The 21188-nt window shown below is 43.4% G+C and overlaps 1 protein-coding gene, 1 non-coding gene and 1 pseudogene across 5 annotated transcripts in view; 1 reads left to right on the top strand and 2 right to left on the bottom strand.

The window, feature by feature from the left end:
• Cyp2c55 (cytochrome P450, family 2, subfamily c, polypeptide 55) overlaps positions 1-3914 on the bottom strand; it is a 73425-nt gene extending 69511 nt beyond the window's left edge. Inside the window, exon 1 of one of the 4 annotated variants that reach the window (XM_087641612.1) lies at positions 3453-3914. The gene's annotated coding sequence lies outside the window, so the exon portion shown is untranslated. The remainder of the gene's footprint in view (positions 1-3452) is intronic. The other 3 variants (XM_087640953.1, XM_087641771.1, XM_087641332.1) reach the window with 3 other exon arrangements.
• Positions 3915-18987: 15073 nt separating this feature from the next.
• Positions 18988-19602, bottom strand: LOC108349104 (40S ribosomal protein S8 pseudogene; annotated as a pseudogene).
• A 924-nt stretch (positions 19603-20526) lies between these two features.
• On the top strand, positions 20527-20631 carry Rnu6-571 (RNA, U6 small nuclear 571). The gene has a single exon (XR_015656053.1). It is a non-coding gene; the product is annotated as a U6 spliceosomal RNA (small nuclear RNA).
• Positions 20632-21188: the final 557 nt, after the last annotated feature.

Below are 21188 nucleotides of genomic sequence, written 5' to 3'. Positions count from 1 at the left end.
CACTATTGCTGTCACAATGCTGGCAATAGCTGTTATCATTGCTATTCACAGACTAATGCTAAGGTGCTTCCAAGATAGCTAAGTAATTGGTGAGTAATTTTCTTTTCTGGCACTTCCAAGACATTGAAGAAAAGAATGGCATTTTAATAGCAGGCCAACTGCTATTTCAGCAGAGCTGAAGTCTGCTGGAGAGCCCTAGATTATTCCATCCCATTGTAAGGATGGTTTGGTAGTCATGCCAAGCTTATAAGAAGTTATTTCATGCCGCAAAACATTATGTGTAGCTGCATATAAAGCTCTAAGTCTATGAAAAAAGACAAATAAAAATCAGCTAGTATTGCAATAATAGTACACAGCATGAGAAAATAGGACTTTATCACGAGAAGATCTTTGATGATTTATAGATGTAATAACTGGTCTAGAGCCTTGAGAAGACATAAAGACATGGCTTGCACAACAAAGAATCAGGAAGTACTAACAGGAGTATGTCTTGATTTTATTGTACATATGTGGTGCGCAAAACAGAAAGGAATGAGAAAGAATAAAAAAGACCTATGCCAACAGCTGAAAGCCAGTTGCCAGGAGCGCCTACACACCTGAGAGCAGAGGTAAGATCAACTTTTCTGCTCCAAAAGACCTGCCTAGTGGTCTCAGGACACACAAAGGCAAAAGTCATCTGGGACAAGACTCTTCCGGTTTCTGGCCATGCCCAGAACTGAAATGAACCCATCCCACAGCTGCCTGTACCCAAAACCCCTGGGAGAGAGAACTGAATTCCAGGAAGTGCAGACAATCCTGAGACCTCACAGGAGATTGACACTGCTGCCCACTTATACTCACATTCCTGGCCCAAGAGGAACCTGAATAGTGGCCAATAGATACAGGAATAAAGGAGCAGTCAGCAGCAGGAACCTGCTGGGTTTTGCCTGCTCCCAGAACTTAACTGAACCCAAAGACAGCTTTCCTTTCCTGGGAAAGAGAGCTAGACCCTCATAAGTGCAGACAATCCTGAGAACTCAGAGGTGACAACTACTTTCTGCCCACATGCCTGACCCAAGAGGAAACTGGATAGTGCCATCTGTGCCCTCTGGGCACAGGGACCTTGGAGCAGTAAAGGGCAGGACCCTTCAGGTTTCTGCCTGTGCCAAGAGGGGAAAGCCAGTTGTTAAGAGTGCCTACACACCAGAAAGCGGAGGTAAGACCAATTCTTCTGTGCCAAACGACCCGACTGGAGGCTCCAGGTCACACAACCCCAGGAACACTCTGTTCCCAGAACCAGCTGAAAGTAAACAGGTCTACAGGACTGCTGACACACAGGCCTACAGGAGGGTCAAGCCACTGTCAGCAACAGCAAGACAAGCTAACACCAGACACAATGTGATGGCAAAAGGCAAGATTAGGAAACTAAGAGACAGAAACCAAGACTATTTGGCACCAATCGGGCCCAGTTCTCCCACCAAAGCAAATACTGGATATCCAAACACACCAGAAAAGCAAGATTTGGATTTAAAATCACATCTTACAATGATAGAGGACTTTTAAAAGGACATAAATAAATCCCTTAAAGAAATACAGGACAACACAAATAAACAAGTAGAAGCCCTTGAAGAGGAAACACAAAAGTCCCTTGAAGAATTACAGGAAAATACAACCAAACAGGAAAAGGAATTGAAAATTCAGGATTTAAAAATGGAAATAGAAACAATAAAGAAAGCACAAGAAGAAGGATGACCAAAATGTGGATGCTTCACTCCTTCTTAGAAGTGGGGACAAAAATATCCATAGGAGGGGATATGAAGGCAAAGTTTAGAGCAGAGAATGAAGGAATGGCCATTCAGAGCCAGCCCCATGTGTGGCGCATATATATATATATATATATATATATATATATATATATATATATATATATATATATATATATACAGCCCCCAAAACTAGATAAGATTGATGAAGCTAAGAAGTGCATGTTGACAGGAACTCAATATAGATCTCTCCTGAGAAACACAGCCGGAGCATGTCAAATACAGAGGCAAATGCTAGCAGCAAAAGACTGAACTGAGAACAGAACCCATGTTGGAGGAATTAGAGAAAGGATTGAAAGAACCGATGGGGCTTGCAACCCCATAAGACCAACAATGCCAACAACCAGAATTCCCAGGGACTAAACCACCACCCAAAGACAATACATGGACTGACCCATGACTCCAACTACTTATGTAGCAGAGGATGGCCTTCTTGGGCACCAGTGGAAGGAGAAGCCCTTGGTCCTGCCAAGGTTGTACTCCCCAGTGACAGGGAAGGTCAGTGGGAGGTGCTGTAAGGGGGGAGTGGATGGGGAGGGGAACGCCCTTATAGAAGAAGGGAAAGGGGATAGGCGGTTTATGGACAGGAAACCTGGAAAGGGAATAACATTTGAAATGTAAATAAAGAAATATCCAATTAAGAAAAAGAAAGCGCTTCCTGGTTGCTGCCGCCTCAGAGAGCCCATTGGCAGCACCCCGCTAGCAAACTTGAGCCTCGGGACCACAGGTAAGACCAACTTGTCTGCTGCAAGAGAGCTGCCTGGTGAGATCGGGACACACAGAGGGAGAGTTCATCTAGGACCGGGCACGTCCTGTGTTTGCCGGAGGTCCCACGCCCGTGGATCCCGGCCCGCAGCAGCTCTCTGATCCCAGACCCCTTGGGAAAGAGGCCTCACCGCCTGGTCAGGTGGGCACTCCTGAGGCTGCAGAGCGGAAGAGACCACCAACACTGTCCACCCCTGCCCACATCCCTGGACCAAGAGGAAACTGTATAAGGCCTCTGGGCTCCCGTGGGGGAGGGCCCAGGAGCGGCAGGACCCCTGCCTGAGACACCGCAGGAACCTGAGGGAAACAGGCCAGATAAACAGTTCTCTGCACCCAAATCCCGTGGGAGGGAGAGCTGAACCTTCAGAGAGGCAGACAAGCCTGGGAAACCAGAAGAGACTGCTCTCTGTGCACACATCTCGGACGCCAGAGGAAAACACCAAAGGCCATCTGGAACCCTGGTGCACTGAAGCTCCCGGAAGGGGCGGCACAGGTCTTCCTGGTTGCTGCCTCCGCAGAGAGCCCGTGGGCAGCACCCCGCGAGCAAACTTGAGCCTCGGGACCACAGGTAAGACCAACTTGTCTACTGCAAGAGAGCTGCCTGGTGAGATCGGGACACACAGAGGCAGAGTTCATCTAGGACCGGGCACGTCCTGTGTTTGCCGGAGGTGCCACGCCCGCGGATCCCAGCCCGCAGCAGCTCTCTGATCCCAGACCCCTTGGGAAAGAGGCCTCACCGCCTGGTCAGGTGGGCACTCCTGAGGCTGCAGAGCGGAAGAGACCACCAACACTGTCCACCCCTGCCCACATCCCTGGACCAAGAGGAAACTGTATAAGGCCTCTGGGCTCCCGTGGGGGAGGGCCCAGGAGCGGCAGGACCCCTACCTGAGACACTGCAGGAACCTGAGGGAAACAGACCGGATAAACAGTTCTCTGCACCCAAATCCCGTGGGAGGGAGAGCTGAACCTTCAGAGAGGCAGACAAGCCTGGGAAACCAGAAGAGACTGCTCTCTGTGCACACATCTCGGACGCCAGAGAAAAACACCAAAGGCCATCTGGAACCCTGGTGCACTGAAGCTCCCGGAAGGGGTGGCACAGGTCTTCCTGGTTGCTGCCGCTGCAGAGAGCCCGTGGGCAGCACCCCACGAGAGAACTTGAGCCTTGGGACCACAGGTATGACCAACTTTTCTGCTGCAAAAAAGCTGCCTGGTGAACTCAAGACACAGGCCCACAGGAACAGCTGTAGAGAGGAAAAACTACACGCCCGAAAGCAGAACACTCTGTCCCCATAACTGACTGAAAGAGAGGAAAACAGGTCTACAGCACTCCTGACACACAGGCTTATAGGACAGTCTAGCCACTGTCAGAAATAGCAGAACAAAATAACACTAGAGATAATCTGATGGCGAGAGGCAAGCGCAGGAACCCAAGCAACAGAAACCAAGACTACATGGCATCATCGGAGCCCAATTCTCCCACCAAAACAAACATGGAATATCCAAACTCACCAGAAAAGCAAGATCTAGTTTCAAAATCATATTTGATCATGATGCTGGAGGACTTCAAGAAAGACGTGAAGAACTCCCTTAGAGAACAAGTAGAAGCCTACAGAGAGGAATCGCAAAAATCCCTGAAAGAATTCCAGGAAAACACAATCAAACAGTTGAAGGAATTAAAATGGAAATAGAAGCAATCAAGAAAGAACACAGGGAAACAACCCTGGATATAGAAAACCAAAAGAAGAGACAAGGAGCTGTAGATACAAGCTTCACCAACAGAATACAAGAGATGGAAGAGGGAATCTCAGGAGCAGAAGATTCCATAGAAATCATTGACTCAACTGTCAAAGATAATGTAAAGCGGAAAAAGCTACTAGTCCAAAACATACAGGAAATCCAGGACTCAATGAGAAGATCAAACCTAAGGATAATAGGTACAGAAGAGAGTGAAGACTCCCAGCTCAAAGGACCAGTAAATATCTTCAACAAAATCATAGAAGAAAACTTCCCTAACCTAAAAAAAGAGATACCCATAGGCATACAAGAAGCCTGCAGAACTCCAAATAGATTGGACCAGAAAAGAAACACCTCCCGTCACATAATTGTCAAAACACCAAACGCACAAAATAAAGAAAGAATATTAAAAGCAGTAAGGGAAACAGGTCAAGTAACATATAAAGGCAGACCTATCAGAATCACACCAGACTTCTCGCCAGAAACTATGAAGGCCAGAAGATCCTGGACTGATGTCATACAGACCCTAAGAGAACACAAATGCCAGCCCAGGTTACTGTAACCTGCAAAACTCTCAATTAACATAGATGGTGAAACCAAGATATTCCATGACAAAACCAAATTTACACAATATCTTTCTACAAATCCAGCACTACAAAGGATAATAAATGGTAAAGCCCAACATAAGGAGGCAAGCTATACCCTAGAAGAAGCAAGAAACTAATCGTCTTGGCAACAAAACAAAGAGAATGAAAGCACACAAACATAACCTCACTTCCAAATATGAATATAACGGGAAGCAATAATCACTATTCCTTAATATCTCTCAACATCAATGGCCTCAACTCCCCAATAAAAAGACATAGATTAACAAACTGGATATGCAACGAGGACCCTGCATTCTGCTGCCTACAGGAAACACACCTCAGAGACAAAGACAGACATTACCTCAGAGTGAAAGGCTGGAAAACAATTTTCCAAGTAAATAGTCAGAAGAAGCAAGCTGGAGTAGCCATTCTAATATCAAATAAAATCAACTTTCAACTAAAAGTCATCAAAAAAGATAAGGAAGGACACATCATATTCATCAAAGGAAAAATCCATCAAGATGAACTCTCAATCCTAAATATCTATGCCCCAAATACAAGGGCACCTACATATGTAAAAGAAACCTTACTAAAGTTCAAAACGCACATTGCACCTCACACAATAATAGTGGGAGATTTCAACACCCCACTCTCATCTATGGACAGATCATGGAAACAGAAATTAAACAGAGATGTAGACAGACTAAGAGAAGTCATGAGCCAAATGGACTTAACGGATATTTATAGAACATTCTATCCTAAAGCAAAAGGATATACCTTCTTCTCAGCTCCTCATGGTACTTTCTCCAAAATTGACCATATAATTGGTCAAAAAACGGGCCTCAAGAGGTACAGAAAGATAGAAATAATCCCATGCGTGCTATTGGACCACCACGGCCTAAAACTGGTCTTCAATAACAATCAAGGAAGAATGCCCACATATACTTGGAAATTGAACAATGCTCTACTCAATGATAACCTGGTCAAGGAAGAAATAAAGAAAGAAATTAAAAACTTTTTAGAATTTGATGAAAATAAAGGTACAACATACCCAAACTTATGGGACACAATGAAAGCTGTGCTAAGAAGAAAACTCAGAGCGCTGAGTGCCTGCAGAAAGAAGCAGGAAAGAGCATATGTCAGCAGCTTGACAGCACACCTAAAAGCTCTAGAACAAAAAGAAGCAAATACACCCAGGAGGAGTAGAAGGCAGGAAATAATCAAACTCAGAGCGGAAATCAACCAAGTAGAAACAAAAAAGACCATAGAAAGAATCAACAGAACCAAAAGTTGGTTCTTTGAGAAAATCAACAAGATAGATAAACCCTTAGCCAGACTAACGAGAGGACACAGAGAGTGCGTCCAAATTAACAAAATCAGAAATGAAAAGGGAGACATAACAACAGATTCAGAGGAAATTCAAAAAATCATCAGATCTTACTATAAAAACCTATATTCAACAAAACTTGAAAATCTTCAGGAAATGGACAATTTCCTAGACAGATACCAGGTACCGAAGTTAAATCAGGAACAGATAAACCAGTTAAACAACCCCATAACTCCTAAGGAAATAGAAGCAGTCATTAAAGGTCTCCCAACCAAAAAGAGCCCAGGTCCAGACGGGTTTAGTGCAGAATTCTATCAAACCTTCATAGAAGACCTCATACCAATATTATCCAAACTATTCCACAAAATTGAAACAGATGGATCACTACCGAATACCTTCTACGAAGCCACAATTACTCTTATACCTAAACCACACAAAGACACAACAAAGAAAGAGAACTTCAGACCAATTTCCCTTATGAATATCGACACAAAAATACTCAACAAAATTCTGGCAAACCGAATCCAAGAGCACATCAAAACAATCATCCACCATGATCAAGTAGGCTTCATCCCAGGCATGCAGGGATGGTTTAATATACGGAAAACCATCAACGTGATCCATTATATAAACAAACTGAAAGAACAAAACCACATGATCATTTTATTAGATGCTGAGAAAGCATTTGACAAAATTCAACACCCCTTCATGATAAAAGTCCTGGAAAGAATAGGAATTCAAGGCCCATACCTGAACATAGTAAAAGCCATATACAGCAAACCAGTTGCTAACATTAAACTAAATGGAGAGAAACTTGAAGCAATCCCACTAAAATCAGGGACTAGACAAGGCTGCCCACTCTCTCCCTACTTATTCAATATAGTTCTTGAAGTTCTAGCCAGAGCAATCAGACAACAAAAGGAGGTCAAGGAGATACAGATCGGAAAAGAAGAAGTCAAAATATCACTATTTGCAGATGATATGATAGTATACTTAAGTGATCCCAAAAGTTCCACCAGAGAACTACTAAAGCTGATAGACAACTTCAGCAAAGTGGCTGGGTATAAAATTAACTCAAATAAATCAGTTGCCTTCCTCTATACAAAAGAGGAACAAGGCGCAAGTCCTCTGAAGAGACTGTGTGCCCGCAGGTACCTGTGTTTTCAAATAAACCCTCTTGCTGATTGCATCCGAGTGGACTCGGCTTGGTCATTGGGCGCTTGGGACTCCTCCTGAGGGAAAGGTCCTCTCCGGGGGTCTTTCATTATGGGGGCTCACCCCGGGATTTGGAGACCCTCCGCCCAGAAATCACCGACCACCCACCGGGAGGTAAGCCGGCCGGCGTTTGTCTTGTGTGTTGTGTCTTGTCCTGTGAACGATCGATCAATAGGCTCAGATCTGGGGACTATCTGGGTGGGCCAGAGAAGGAGCTGATGAGCTCGGACTTCTCCCCTGCAGCCCTGGAAGACGTTCCAAGGGTGGTTGGAGGAGAGGGAGATCCGGATCCGTGGCACCTCCGTCCGTTTTCGGAGGGATCCGCACCCTTGATGACTCCGTCTAAATTTTATTGGAGTAGAGGATCCAAGACCCTCGCTGACTCAGTCTGAATTTTTGGTTTCAGTTTGGTACCGAAGCCTCGCGGCGCGTCTGCTTGTTACTTGTTTGACTGTGGAATTGTTTGTCTTCTTTGTGACCTGACTGTGGTTTTCTGGACGTGTTGTGTCTGTTAGTGTCTTTTTGACTTTTGTTTCGTGTTTGAATTTGGACTGACGACTGTGTTTAAAATCTTGGACCGACGACTGTGTTTGAAATCATGAAACTGTTTGCTTTGTTCGTCGAAGAGTTTTACTTGGTCCCCTTAACGCTTAGTGAGTAAGAAACTTAATTTTGTGGACCCCGCTCTAGTGGCGGTGTGTTGGTTGATAGCCAAAGTTAATTTTTAAAACATAGTGTTTTGGGGGTTGGGGATTTAGCTCAGTGGTAGAGCTCTTGCCTAGCAAGCGAAAGGCCCTGGGTTCGGTCCCCAGCTCTGAAAAAAGGAAAGAAAAACAAAACAAAAACATAGTGTTTTATCTGTGCTTGTGCTCGCAGCCAGCTGTGATGAACTGGGAAAGATTTAAATTTTCCTTGGGAGTAAGGAATCTTAAAGGCGGAGTTTCAGCCCGTATGGCACTTAGTGTGTAGCTGCCTAAAAGATCAGAAATGCTGTCAACAGGCTATAAAAAAAGGGACAGGCGGTGTTAGAAATGCTAAGGGAAGAACTATCTAAAAAGGCTGAGAGCGAGGTGGGAGAGGACTATAAGGAAAACAAGAAAGGAATTTCTGACATTTGCTCACAGAAGGAGAGCGCTCATTAAGAGAAGTTCTTTAAGGAAGCCTGCCTTATCTGCTGTCCTTATTCCAAGGGAGGAGTCAGTCTCCAACATTAAATTACTTTTCTCGGTGATCATCATTAACATGGAGAGTGCCTTTGGTCCTATCCCCACAGCAGCCAGTTCCTGCCCCTATGGTTAAAATGCCCCAGGTTGGGGGACAAAAGGAGCCCCTAAAATAGTTTCAAAGAATCTACAACTGTGAAGAACTTTGTTTTGCCAGTCAGGATTAATGTTTTCTTTTCCATGGGCCTATAGCCCACTGAGACAGTTTGGTAAAGGGCTGTTACTAAAGTCCTGAAAGCCCCAGGTGAACTGGTTACAATTCTTTTGTCAGCTGCTTAGTATCTAGCACCCAGGTTCTAACCATCTTTCCATCCTTTTGTTATTAGTTGTTACTAGAAGCCTAGTGTCATTTGGAGGCTAGTTCTCTTGAGAGGCAAAGCCACCAAGCTGACACTGAAGGGAGGTGGTACTCCTTAAGGGAAAATCTAAGCCCAGAGAGACAGCCGGTAACAGCTAGGCTGCCTCTCTGCTCGCCTTTCTGTTTCATAGACAAAGCTTGTGCTTATATTTACAGTGGCCTTTTTGTCCAAAAAAAAGGCCTCCTGGTTTAGCTGTGTGACTAAATGCTATTTGTCCTCTTCAGTGGACCTCTCTCCTCTAGATTCCCTTCTTGTTTTCTCACCATCCCACGTGAGATGCTTGTTAGTAACTGTTACAGATCTTCTTTACCACCGAGGAAAGACAGAATCCTGCTAGAGGCCAGAAAGAATGTTCCAGACATGGATGGAAGGCTCCTGACTGTTGACTTCAATACGCCTGAAGGTAGGGAGTGCTCCAGGTCTGCCCCCAGGCTCCAAGGGTGGGTCTCCTAGGGGCTGGAAAATGCCCCACCAATCTGGCTAAGATAAGGAAAGGGTATGAAGAGAAAGTTACAGAAATTTGAAGGGTTAAGCTAAGTTGCTGAGAGTTAGTATAAGTTACAGAGAAAGTAAGGTTAAACAAAGAGAAAGAGAAAAGAAGGTAAAAAGAGCAGAAAGCTAGGGAAGAAAAGAGACAAAAAGAAGAGGAAGCTAGAGAGCTAAAGAGAGATAAAAGACAAGAGAGGAACATATACTGGCCACAGTAGTTAGGGAACCTAGGAAGATAGTACCTGGCAACAGAAGAGAATTCCTGGCTAAAGATTAGTGTGCCTAATGCAAAGAAAAAAAAGACACTAGGTCAGAGACTGCCCCAGATAGAACAAGAGGGGACACTGGAGAGCCTCTCGGTCCTGGAGTGCTGGCTATGTGCAGAGATAGGAGGGAAGCCTGCCCAGTTGTTTTATGGATACAGGGACCCAATGCTCTGTGCTCCTATGCTCCAGTGGGCCAGTGTCCAAAGACCTTGGGTACAGGGGCCTACTGGCAACAAACAATACTTATGGACTGCCCGAAGAACAGTGGACCTTGGCGTGGGCCGGGTAACCCACTAGTTCATAGTCATCCCTGACTGCCCCCATCCCTTGCTCATGAGAAAATTGCTCCCCAAAATGGCTTGCGTGGGCTGAAATGGCTGGGTGAGGCCATGTGTATGCATATCTACAGACTGTGTATGCGGAGCTTAAGACCTGTCTCAGTGCACCAGTACCTGATGCTGGGAGATGAATGGCTTAGTGCTGTTCTACTTGGAACATATCACTCCTGCCAGCCGGGCACTAACAATTATCACCCAATCCAGGACTTAAACTGTGATAGAGTGGCTGATGTTTGCCTTTGAATAGAGTGTCCCAAAAGATGGGACCACTGGTCAGCTGCCATGGACTAGATTCTCCACCTGTTGGGGGCAATCTGGTCACCTTGCTGCCCAATCCAACCTGGAGCCACCACAGCACGAGTGTCAAGCACTGGCAGAAGCCCATGGGTGGAGGAAAGACCTCTGCGACTGGCTGATTGACCCCTGCTGAAAGCCGAGGCTACCTTGTCCACAGACGGGAACAGTTCTCTTCATGAAGGTCAGAGATAAGTGGGTGCTGCCATGGTGGACAACACAATGTCATCTAGGATAGCTGAACCTCAACCCCCCAGTACATCAGTGCCGCAGATGCCTTTGCCATCTCTTGGATGCCCTGGTGAAGCCAACAACTGTGAGTACTATTCATTGCTCAGGATATCAGGAGGGAAGAGATTCAGTGGCATTGGGCAGTAACAAAGCAGATAAAGTGGCTCAGGAAATGGCTATGCAGGAGCCTATCCTGGTTGCAGGCCTGCAAGAGACAGCCACTGAGAACTAGGATCGGACTAAGGGATGGCCTCACTTAGAAAAGGCCCAAATTGCTTAAAAGATAAAGGACAATGGCACACTTGAGGGGAAAGCTACACTCCCCCAGAGAACAAAGAAAAGACTCACTTTGCCAAATACAGAAATGGACTCATTTAGGAGATAAAAAGTTTGTCCAAGTAGTTAAGTGTATGTAATAGACTTTAAGATTTTAGCCAGAGAGGCAGTAGAAAGTATAAGGTATGTCAATAAGTGAATGCTTAGCAAGCAAACAGGGCAAAGAGACCTAGAGAGTTTGGTGAAAAGTTGAAGTGAACTTCACTGAGATAAAACCAGAAAAATATAATCACAAGTATCTCCTAGTGCTTGTAGATACTTTTTCAGGAATAGATAGAAGCTTTCCTCACCAAATGAGAGACGGCCTCTGCAATCATCAAGAAGATACTGGAAGAAATCTTCCCCCGATTTGGAATGCCCAAGGTAATCTGGTCAGACAACGGCCCTACTTTCGTTGCCAAGGTAAGCCAGGGTGTGGCCAAGTATTTAGAGGTCGATTGGAAATTACATTGTATTTACAGACCTCAAAGTTCAGGACAGGTAGAGTAAATAAATAGAACTCTAAAAGAGACGTGACCAAATTAACCATGGAGACTGGGGCAGACTGGGTGACACTCCTTCCCTCTTGCTCTCTTCAGAGCAAGAAATACCCCTTCCAGATTCAGCCTTACCCCCTTTGAGATCTTAAATGGGGCCTCAGCCCCCCTGACTGTATTAGATGATGTTACTGAACCAACATGTCATAGTGCCATAGTAATAATGATTTGTGTGCCAGGCTAAAAGACCTACAGGTGATACAGAAAGAAATCTGCTCAGAGCTGGCAGCAGCCTATGCCCTGGGGACCCCTGAGACATCTCACCAGTTCTAGGTCGGAGACTCGGCTACATACGATGGCACCGAACCCAGATACTCACTGGAAAGGACCGTACCTGGTGCTGCTGACCACCCTGACAGCCATCAACTCTCAGCCCTCACCAGCCGTGTACTAGCTGTTGGGGCTGAGAGCTGGGACCTAGAGGGAAACTAAGATCTTCAAAAAGCTCCCTAGACTTAATTTCATGTTTGCCCCGGGTTTTATCAAGATAGGTGTGGGGATAGGCTTGATTTCTATTACAAATGATGTAACATTGCATATGTTAGTACTCCTAACACTTCTTGGGACTGTGCCTCAGGGATCACAATCTGTATAAGTTTAGAAGTTCTAAAAGCTGGTCATGACCTTGGTGTGTAGGTTTAGATAGTGTCCAGACTGGAATCCTGATGCTAAAGACTTAGTAAGACACAAAAAAAGGAGTTGAGAATTACTTAGGGCTAAGGCTATCTAGGTGCTGCAAGGGCAGCACAAGGACATCTGCTGTTGCAATGCAAGGCTTATAGAGAATTCAGAACTGCCATTCAGGAGTAATTAAAGACTCCATGAATAAACTTAGAGAAAGGTTAGACAAAAGGTAGACAGAGAAGCACATCAGGGATGGTTTGAGAGCTGGTTTAGTAGATCTCCTTGGATGACTACTCTGGTATTTTCCCTTATGGGACCCTTCTTAGTTTTGCTTCTGCTTCTGATTATAGGTCCATGTGTGTTAGAGAAACTGGTTAATAGGTTTGACTCCTACAAAAAGATAGAGACGCTCAACAAGGTTGGTTTGAGTCTTGGTTCACTCGGTCTCCCTGGATGACTACCCTACTCTCTGCTATATGGCTGGCCCATTACTAATAATTTTCTTGGTTTTAGTTTTTGGACCCTGCGTGACAAACAGGTTAATTGCTTTTGTTACAAATCGAGTGAGTGCTGTGCGGTTGATGGTTCTGAGACAACAGTACCAGTCAGTTAGGACAACTGGTGAGACCAAATACGAGACTTGATATCAAAATTCTAAGATTAGAATTACTTAGTAGAAGAAGAGGGGAATGAAAGGAAAATTATACAGATTTAAGGTTTAAAAATATGAAGTTAAAAGAGTATGTTTCAACTCAGGACTAAACACTGTGAAAAGCAAGTCCAGGCAGCCCCGCCCTGCCGCTAGAACTAACAGACCATAAAAGGAAAGGAATGCAGAACAGACCAGGAGTACCGGACCTGACTCACAGGCCACCTGGCAGGAAGAGATAAGCCCTTAGCCCCCGACATCCAGGAGGCCCCAAACCTGCCAACGTGTGAAGCTATACCTTATTACCTCATCATGTGAAATAGCCAATCATATGTGAACATGTCTATGTGCCTCGTTTGAATCCACCAATCCCCATAACTATGCATCTGCTTCTGTACACCCGCTTCTGCTTCCCCAATCCCTATAAAAGCCCCATGCTGGAGCTGCTGGGCGAGCAAGTCCTCCGGAGAGACTGTGTGCCCGAAGATACCTGTGTTTTCCAATAAACCCTCTTGCTGATTAAAAAAAAAAAGAGAGAGAGAAACAAGCCGAGAAAGAAATTAGGGAAACGACACCCTTCATAATAGACCCAAATAATATAAAGTACCTTGGTGTGACTTTAACAAGGCAAGTAAAAGATCTGTACAATAAGAACTTCAAGACACTGAAGAAGGAAATTGAAGAAGACCTCAGAAGATGGAAAGATCTCCCATGCTCATGGATTGGCAGGATTAATATAGGAAAAATGGCCATTTTACCAAAAGCAATCTACAGATTCAATGCAATCCCCATCAAAATACCAATCCAATTCTTCAAAGAGTTAGACAGAACAATTTGCAAATTCATCTGGAATAACAAAAAACCCAGGATAGCTAAAGCTATCCTCAACAATAAAAGGACTTCAGGGGGAATCACTATCCCTGAACTCAAGCAGTATTACAGAGCAATAGTGATAAAAACTGCATGGTATTGGTACAGAGACAGACAGATAGACCAATGGAATAGAATTGAAGACCCAGAAATGAACCCACACACCTATGGTCACTTGATTTTTGACAAAGGAGCCAAAACCATCCAATGGAAAAAAGATAGCATTTTCAGCAAATGGTGCTGGTTCAACTGGAGGTCAACATGTAGAAGAATGCAGATCGATCCATGCTTATCACCCTGTACAAAGCTTAAGTCCAAGTGGATCAAGGACCTCCACCTCAAACCAGACACACTCAAACCAGAAGAAAAACTAGGGAAGCATCTCAAACACATGGGCACAGGAAAAAATTTCTTGAACAAAACACCAATGGCTTATGCTCTAAGATCAAGAATCGACAAATGGGATCTCATAAAACTGCAAAGCTTCTGTAAGGCAAAGGACACTGTGGTTAGGACAAAACGGCAACCAACAGATTGGGAAAAGATCTTTACCAATCCTACAACAGATAGAGGCCTTATATCCAAAATATACAAAGAACTCAAGAAGTTAGACCGCAGGGAAACAAATAACCCTATTAAAAAATGGGGTTCAGAGCTAAACAAAGAATTCACAGCTGAGAAATGCCAAATGGCTGAGAAACACCTAAAGAAATGTTCAACATCTTTAGTCATAAGGGAAATGCAAATCAAAACAACCCTGAGATTTCACCTCACACCAGTGAGAATGGCTATGACCAAAAACTCAGGGGACAACAGATGCTGGCAAGGATGTGGAGAAAGAGGAACACTCCTCCATTGTTGGTGGGATTGCAAACTGGTACAACCATTCTGGAAATCAGTCTGGAGGATCCTCAGAAAATTGGACATTGAACTGCCTGAGGATCCAGCTATACCTCTCTTGGGCATATACCCAAAAGATGCCCCAACATATAAAAAAGACACGTGCTCCACTATGTTCATTGCAGCCTTATTTATAATAGCCAGAATCTGGAAAGAACCCAGATGCCCTTCAACAGAGGAATGGATACAGAAAATGTGGTACATCTACACAATGGAATATTACTCAGCTATCAAAAACAACGAGTTTATGAAATTCGTAGGCAAATGGTTGGAACTGGAAAACATCATCCTGAGTGAGCTAACCCAATCACAGAAAGACATACATGGTATGCACTCATTGATAAGTGGCTATTAGCCCAAATGCTTGAATTACCCTAGATGCATAGAACACATGAAACTCAAGACGGATGATCAAAATGTGAATGCTTCACTCCTTCTCTAAAAGGGGAACAAGAATACCCTTGGCAGGGAAGAGAGAGGCAAAGATTAAAACAGAGACTGAAGGAACACCCATTCAGAGCCTGCCCCACATGTGGCCCATACATATACAGCCACCCAATTAGACAAGATGGATGAAGCAAAGAAATGCAGGCCGACAGGAACCGGATGTAGATCTCTCCTGAGAGACACAGCCAGAATACAGCAAATACATAGGCGAATGCCAGCAGCAAACCACTGAACTGATAATGGGACCCCCATTGAAGAAATCAGAGAAAGGACTGGAAGAGCTTGAAGGGGCTCGAGACCCCATATGTACAACAATACTAAGCAACCAGAGCTTCCAGGGACTAAGCCACTACCTAAAGACTATACATGGACTGACCCTGGACTCTGACCTCATAGGTAGCAATGAATATCCTAGAAAGAGCACCAGTGGAATGGGAAGCCCTGGGTCCTGCTAAGACTGAACCCCCAGTGAACTTGACTGGTGGGGGGAGGGCGGCAATGGGGGGAGGGTCGGGAGGGGAACACCCATAAGGAAGGGGATGGGGGAGCGGGATGTTTGCCCAGAAACCGGGAAAGGGAATAACACTCGAAATGTATATAAGAAATACTCAAGTTAATAAAAAAAAGAAAAAGAAAAAGAAAAAGAAAGCACAAAGGGAGACAACCTGGAGATAGAAAACCTAGGGAAGATCAAGAGTCATAGATGCAAGCATCACCAACGAATACAAGAGATAGAAGAGAGAATCTCAGGAGCAAAAGATACCATAGAATACATCAACACAACCTTCAAAAACAATGTAAACCACAGAAAGGTCCTAGCCCAAAACATCCAGGAAATCTAGGACACAATGAGAAGACCAAACCTAAGGAAAATAGGTATAGATGAGAGTGAAGACTCCCAACTTAAAGGGCCAGTAAATATCTTCAACAAAATTATAGAAGAAAACTTCCCTAACCTAAAGAAAGAGATGCCCATAAACATACAAGAAGCCTACAGAACTCCAAGTAGATTGGACCAGAAAAGAAATTCCTCCCATCACACAACAGTCAAAACATCAAATGCCCAAAACAAAGAAAGAATATTAAAAGCAGTAATGGAAAAAAGTCAAGTAACATATAAAGGTAAACCTGTCAGAATTACACCAGACTTCTCACCAGAGACTATGAAGGCCAGAAGATCCTGGGCAGATCTCATACAGACCATAAGAGAACACAAATGCCAGCCTAGACTACTATATACAGAAAAACTCTCACTTAGCATAAATGGAGAAACCAAAATATTCCATGACAAAACCAAATTTACAGAATAGCTTTCTAGAATTCCAGCTCTACAAAGGGAAATAGATGGAAAACTCCAGCACAAGGAAGGAAACTACACCCTAGAAAAAGCAAGAAAGTAATCTCCTTGCAACGAATCCAAAAACAGGAAACAACAATCACCATTCCTTAATATCTCTTAACATCAATGGACTCAATTTCCCAATAAAAAGATATAGACTGACTGAACTGAACCAATCTCATAGCTCATGGCCCCCAAATTCCATTGGGAAGAGAGCTGGACCCTCACAAGGGCAAACACTCCTGAGAACTCAGAGGAGACAACTATTTTATGCCCACATTCCTGACCCAAGAGGACCTAGGAGCAGTCAGGAGCAGGACCCCTCAGGTTTGTGCCTGTGCCAAGAGCAAAAGTCAGTCGCCAGGAGCACCTACACACCTAAGAGCAGAGCTTTCTGTTCCCAGATCAGGCTGAAAGAAAACAGATCTACAGGAGTGCTGACATACAGGCCTACAGGAGGGTTCGGCCACTGCTAGAAACAGCAAGACAAGCTAAGACCAGAGACAACCTGATGGCTAGAGGCAAGCACGGGGACCTAAACAGTAGAAACCACTACTTGCCATCATCAGAGCCCAGTTCTCCCACCAAAGCAAATACTGGATATCCAAACACCCTGGAAAAGCAAGATTTAGATTTAGAATCACAGTTTATGATGATGATGATGGAGGGCTTTAAGAAGGACATAAATAAATCCCTTACTGAAATACAGGACAACACAAGAAAACAAGTAGAAGTCCTTAAAGAGGAAACACAAAAATCCCTTAAAGAGTTACAGGGTGACGTAATTGAACAAAACCATCCAGGGTTTAAAAATGAAAGGCAGAAACAATAAAGAAAGCACAAAGGGAGACAACCCTGGAGATAGAAAACCTAAGAAGGAGATCAGGAATCATAGATGCAAGCATCACCAACAGAATACAAGAGATAGAAGAGATAATCTCAGGGGCAGAAGATGCCATAGAAAACATTGACACAACAGTCAAAGAAAATGCAAAATGTGAAACGCTCTTAACCCAAAACATCCAGGACATCCAGGACACAATGAGAAGAGCAAACCTAAAGATAATAGGTATAGAAGAAAGCAAAGATTCCCAATTTGTAGGGCCAGTAAATATCTTCAACAAAATTATAGAAGAAAACATACCTAACCTAAAGAAAGAGATGCCCATGAACATGCAAGAAGCCTACAGAACTATAAGTAGACTGGACCAGAAAAGAAAATATGTATTCTTTTCTAATATTCACAAAATTAAATATGTTTGAGCCAAAAAGAAAGTGTAGCACCTAAAAGTTAACATCATACATGTGTGGTAGAGCAAACCTGCAATGCCTGCACTAGATGAGTAGAGGCAGTAGGGTCAGTAGTTCATCCCTGGATATAAAAAAAAGCATGAAGCCATACCAGAACACCCTGTCACAAAAGCAAAAAACAAGCAAGCAATACAATGACAGTGAGCATCACATAAATAATGCAATGTAAGTGAAAGCCAACAAAAAATTAACCATGTGAAACAGACGGAGGGGTGATCTGGGTGGGAGAGGGAAGGGGGAAAAGGGAAGGAAGCAGGATCAAGTATGGGGGAGACAGGAGAAAGCCCAAAGGTTTGTGAGAATCAATGAAAATATGCACCTGTGGGAGTTGGGGGGAACCTCTAGAAAGTCCCAAAGACCTGGGATGTGAGAGCCTCCCAGGACTCAATGGAGATTACCTTAGCTGAAATACCCATCATTGGGAGATAGATCATCAAGAGACTACCTCCAGTAGATAGACAGAGCTCCAGTGGAGGGGTTGGATCATCAAACTACCTTCAAAATTTTTGATCCAGAATTGTTCCTGTCTAAAAGAAATGCAGGGACACAATGAAGACTGACAAGTGACTGGCCTAATTCGAGATACATCCCATAGACTGACAGGAAACGCTGGCATTATCACTAATGCCATGTTGTGATTGTAGATAGGAGCCTAGCATGGTTGTCCTCTGAAAGGCCCTACCAGAAGCTGATATCAGGTGCAGATACTTGCAACCAACCATTGGACTGAGATCAGGGACTCCTATAGAGGAGTTATGGAAAGGACTGAAGGAGCTGAAGGAGATTGAATTCCCACAGGAAGAAAAACAGTATCAACTAACCTGGACACCAGGGAGCTCCCAAAGACTAAGCCACCAATCAATCGTATCCCCCAGCACATATGTAGCAGAGGACTGCCTTGTCTGGCCTCAGTGGGAAAGGATGTGTCTGAGCCTGTAGAGACTTGATAACCCAGGGAATGGTGCTGGGGTGAGGTGAACTGGGAAGGTTGGGTAAAGAAGGTAGAGAGGTGGGGAAGCACCCTGTTGGAAGCAAAAAGGAGGGGTAGGGGGGTGACAAACTCTTGGACGGGGGACTGGAAAGGGAGACAACATTTGGAATGTAAATAAATAAAACAATCTTTAAAAAAGAGTTGATTTTTAAAGCAATACACCTTCAATATAAATACCTAAGAAATCCTTGGGTTAACATGAAAATTTAGAAAATAAATAATTAAGTATCCATGAAAATATGACCAGCAAAGTTTCATGAAATATCTAAAGAAATGGAGAAAATAACATCTTTAAATACTCTTTCTAAATATAGAACAGTAAACACCTTTATTACACGATCTATGAATGATGGTTTATTTGCCTTCCTGGGGTTTGGTCTTCCACAGACAGAACTCCAGCTCCTTGCCTTCTCACACATAGCCATCTACTCTGACACATTAGTCTGGTGTTGAGGTAATACAGATGAGGAGGTTGCCCTGCTGGAACAGCTCCTCCAGAAAACTGCTGGTTTTGGCAGTCGTTTTCCTTTCATCATATTTCTTTTGAGTTTTCTTTGATTGTTTTTATTTAAAGTCTCTTCCTCCTCAGGAGTCAGCTTGGCCTCCTTCTTGCAACCCATGGGCAGAGCATACTGGTTCTTGTACCACTGCAGATATGATATGCTGTCAGAAAGAACAATGCAGTTCTTCACCAGGGCCTTGGTGCGGACAAGCTCATTATTGGCTGCATCGTAGACAACCTTGGAGATCCTGGTTTTGCAACCACAACAGTCAGGAAACATTTCCCACATCCAATCTCAGAACATGGTACTTGCTATTGCTGCCTCGAACGCGGACTATGTGCACACTATGATGGCCAATCTTAATGTTGGCAGCCAGCTGTCCCAACTCACACTTCACTTCTTGAGGGAGGGCTTTCTCTTACCCCATTTGGCAGAGCTTATGCCAGCTGTCTGTAGAGATGCCCATTGCTCAGAGCTGGCTGGAAAGAGCCTTTAAATACTGATAAGCACTGAAAACTCAGATAGTTAGATTACCTAACATAGTTAAAACATAAAAATAAGATGAATACAATGGACAAGTGAACTCCCTGGAGATGACCCCCTGGCCTTATCAGCTGTGATGGGTGAGCTCTGGTGTGGCATGACCACAGAGACTTCATCCCTGCGTTGCTTCTTGCTACTGATGTGCTTGCTCATGTTGTCATTGCCATAATCCTCATTTATTTAGATAAATTACTGATTTTGTGGAACTTCTGACCTGATTTAAGTAGTTTTAGGAGGTTAGCTTGATTTAAATAATTTCGGGAAGTAAGAGTAGTTGATAGAAAGTTTAAAGTTAAGAATCAAGAATAAAATGTGCCCCTTCTTCATACAATGGCAAAAGCTGCTTGAGTTAGAGAAATGAGTACAGTGAACATCCATGCATTACATGCAGATAATAGTAGAAGCCTGAAGAATAGACTTGGGACTAGTTAATGATCAAAGAAAGCATACATTCTAGGTTTAGCCTGAGTTTCCTGATCTTGTGATCTAGGGATGAGGTAATAGGATTTCTATGTGCATCAGGAAATAATAAGGTTATAATAAAGAGCAAACAGTTCTGAGTATAAGAACAGAGAACAGATAATTAATCAGTACAGATTGTTGTCAGCCAGGCATAGGGGAAAACGTGGCTTGTTTAAACATTGTTGATCAGTGACTAAAAAATTATTGTTTTGTGGTTACAATGAGCTTGCAGAAAGAAAGCTGATATACTCATGGAAACTGAACAACTCTTAATATTTACTTGATCAGGGAAGAAATAAAGAAACTAAAGAATTCAATGAAAATGAAGTCACAGCATGCTCATACTTATGGAAGACAATAAAAGCAGTAATAAGAGATGTGTTCACTGCTTGCTTCACTAGCTCATACAATAAAATTTGAAAGACACAGATAATTAGCATGGCCACTAGGCAAGGATGACATGCAAATTCAGGAAGGATTCCATATTTTAAACGTAATTCTACCTCTTACAACAAAAATAATAAAGATGAGAATTGTTTAGTTATATGTTTCATAGAAGAAATATGTAATCAACAATCCTGTTGTAATTGCCTCTAGTCCAACAATTTTAATCTGTTTTTAAATGTTTTGTGGTGACTATCTCTAGAAAATGTGTAACTTGTGGATATGAGCTAATCTTTTTTTGAATAGAATAACTATTTCTTATTATCTCTTAAAAATCAATGGACTTAGTTCCCCAATAAAAACACAGACTAACAGACTGGATACATAAACAGGGCCCAAAATGTTGCTGCATACAGGAAACACACCTCAATGGAAAGGACAGACACTACCGTGCCTCCGAAAAGAGATTGGAGGAAGTATACACTAAGAGCTTGACAGCACATCTGAAAGCACTAAAACAAAAACAAGCAAATTCACCCAAGAGGAATAGATGGCAAGAAATAATCAAACTCAAAACTAAAATCAACCAAGACAAAACAAAAAGAACTATACAAAGAATCAACAAAACCAGAAGCTGATTCTTTGGGAAAATCAACAAGATAG

This window comes from Rattus norvegicus, chromosome 1 (assembly GCF_021556685.1).
Source record: "Rattus norvegicus strain SHRSP/BbbUtx chromosome 1, alternate assembly SHRSP_T2T, whole genome shotgun sequence".
Lineage (NCBI taxonomy): Eukaryota > Metazoa > Chordata > Mammalia > Rodentia > Muridae > Rattus > Rattus norvegicus.
Note: the sequence above shows the minus strand (reverse complement) of the source record. Positions and strands in the feature narration are given on the sequence as shown.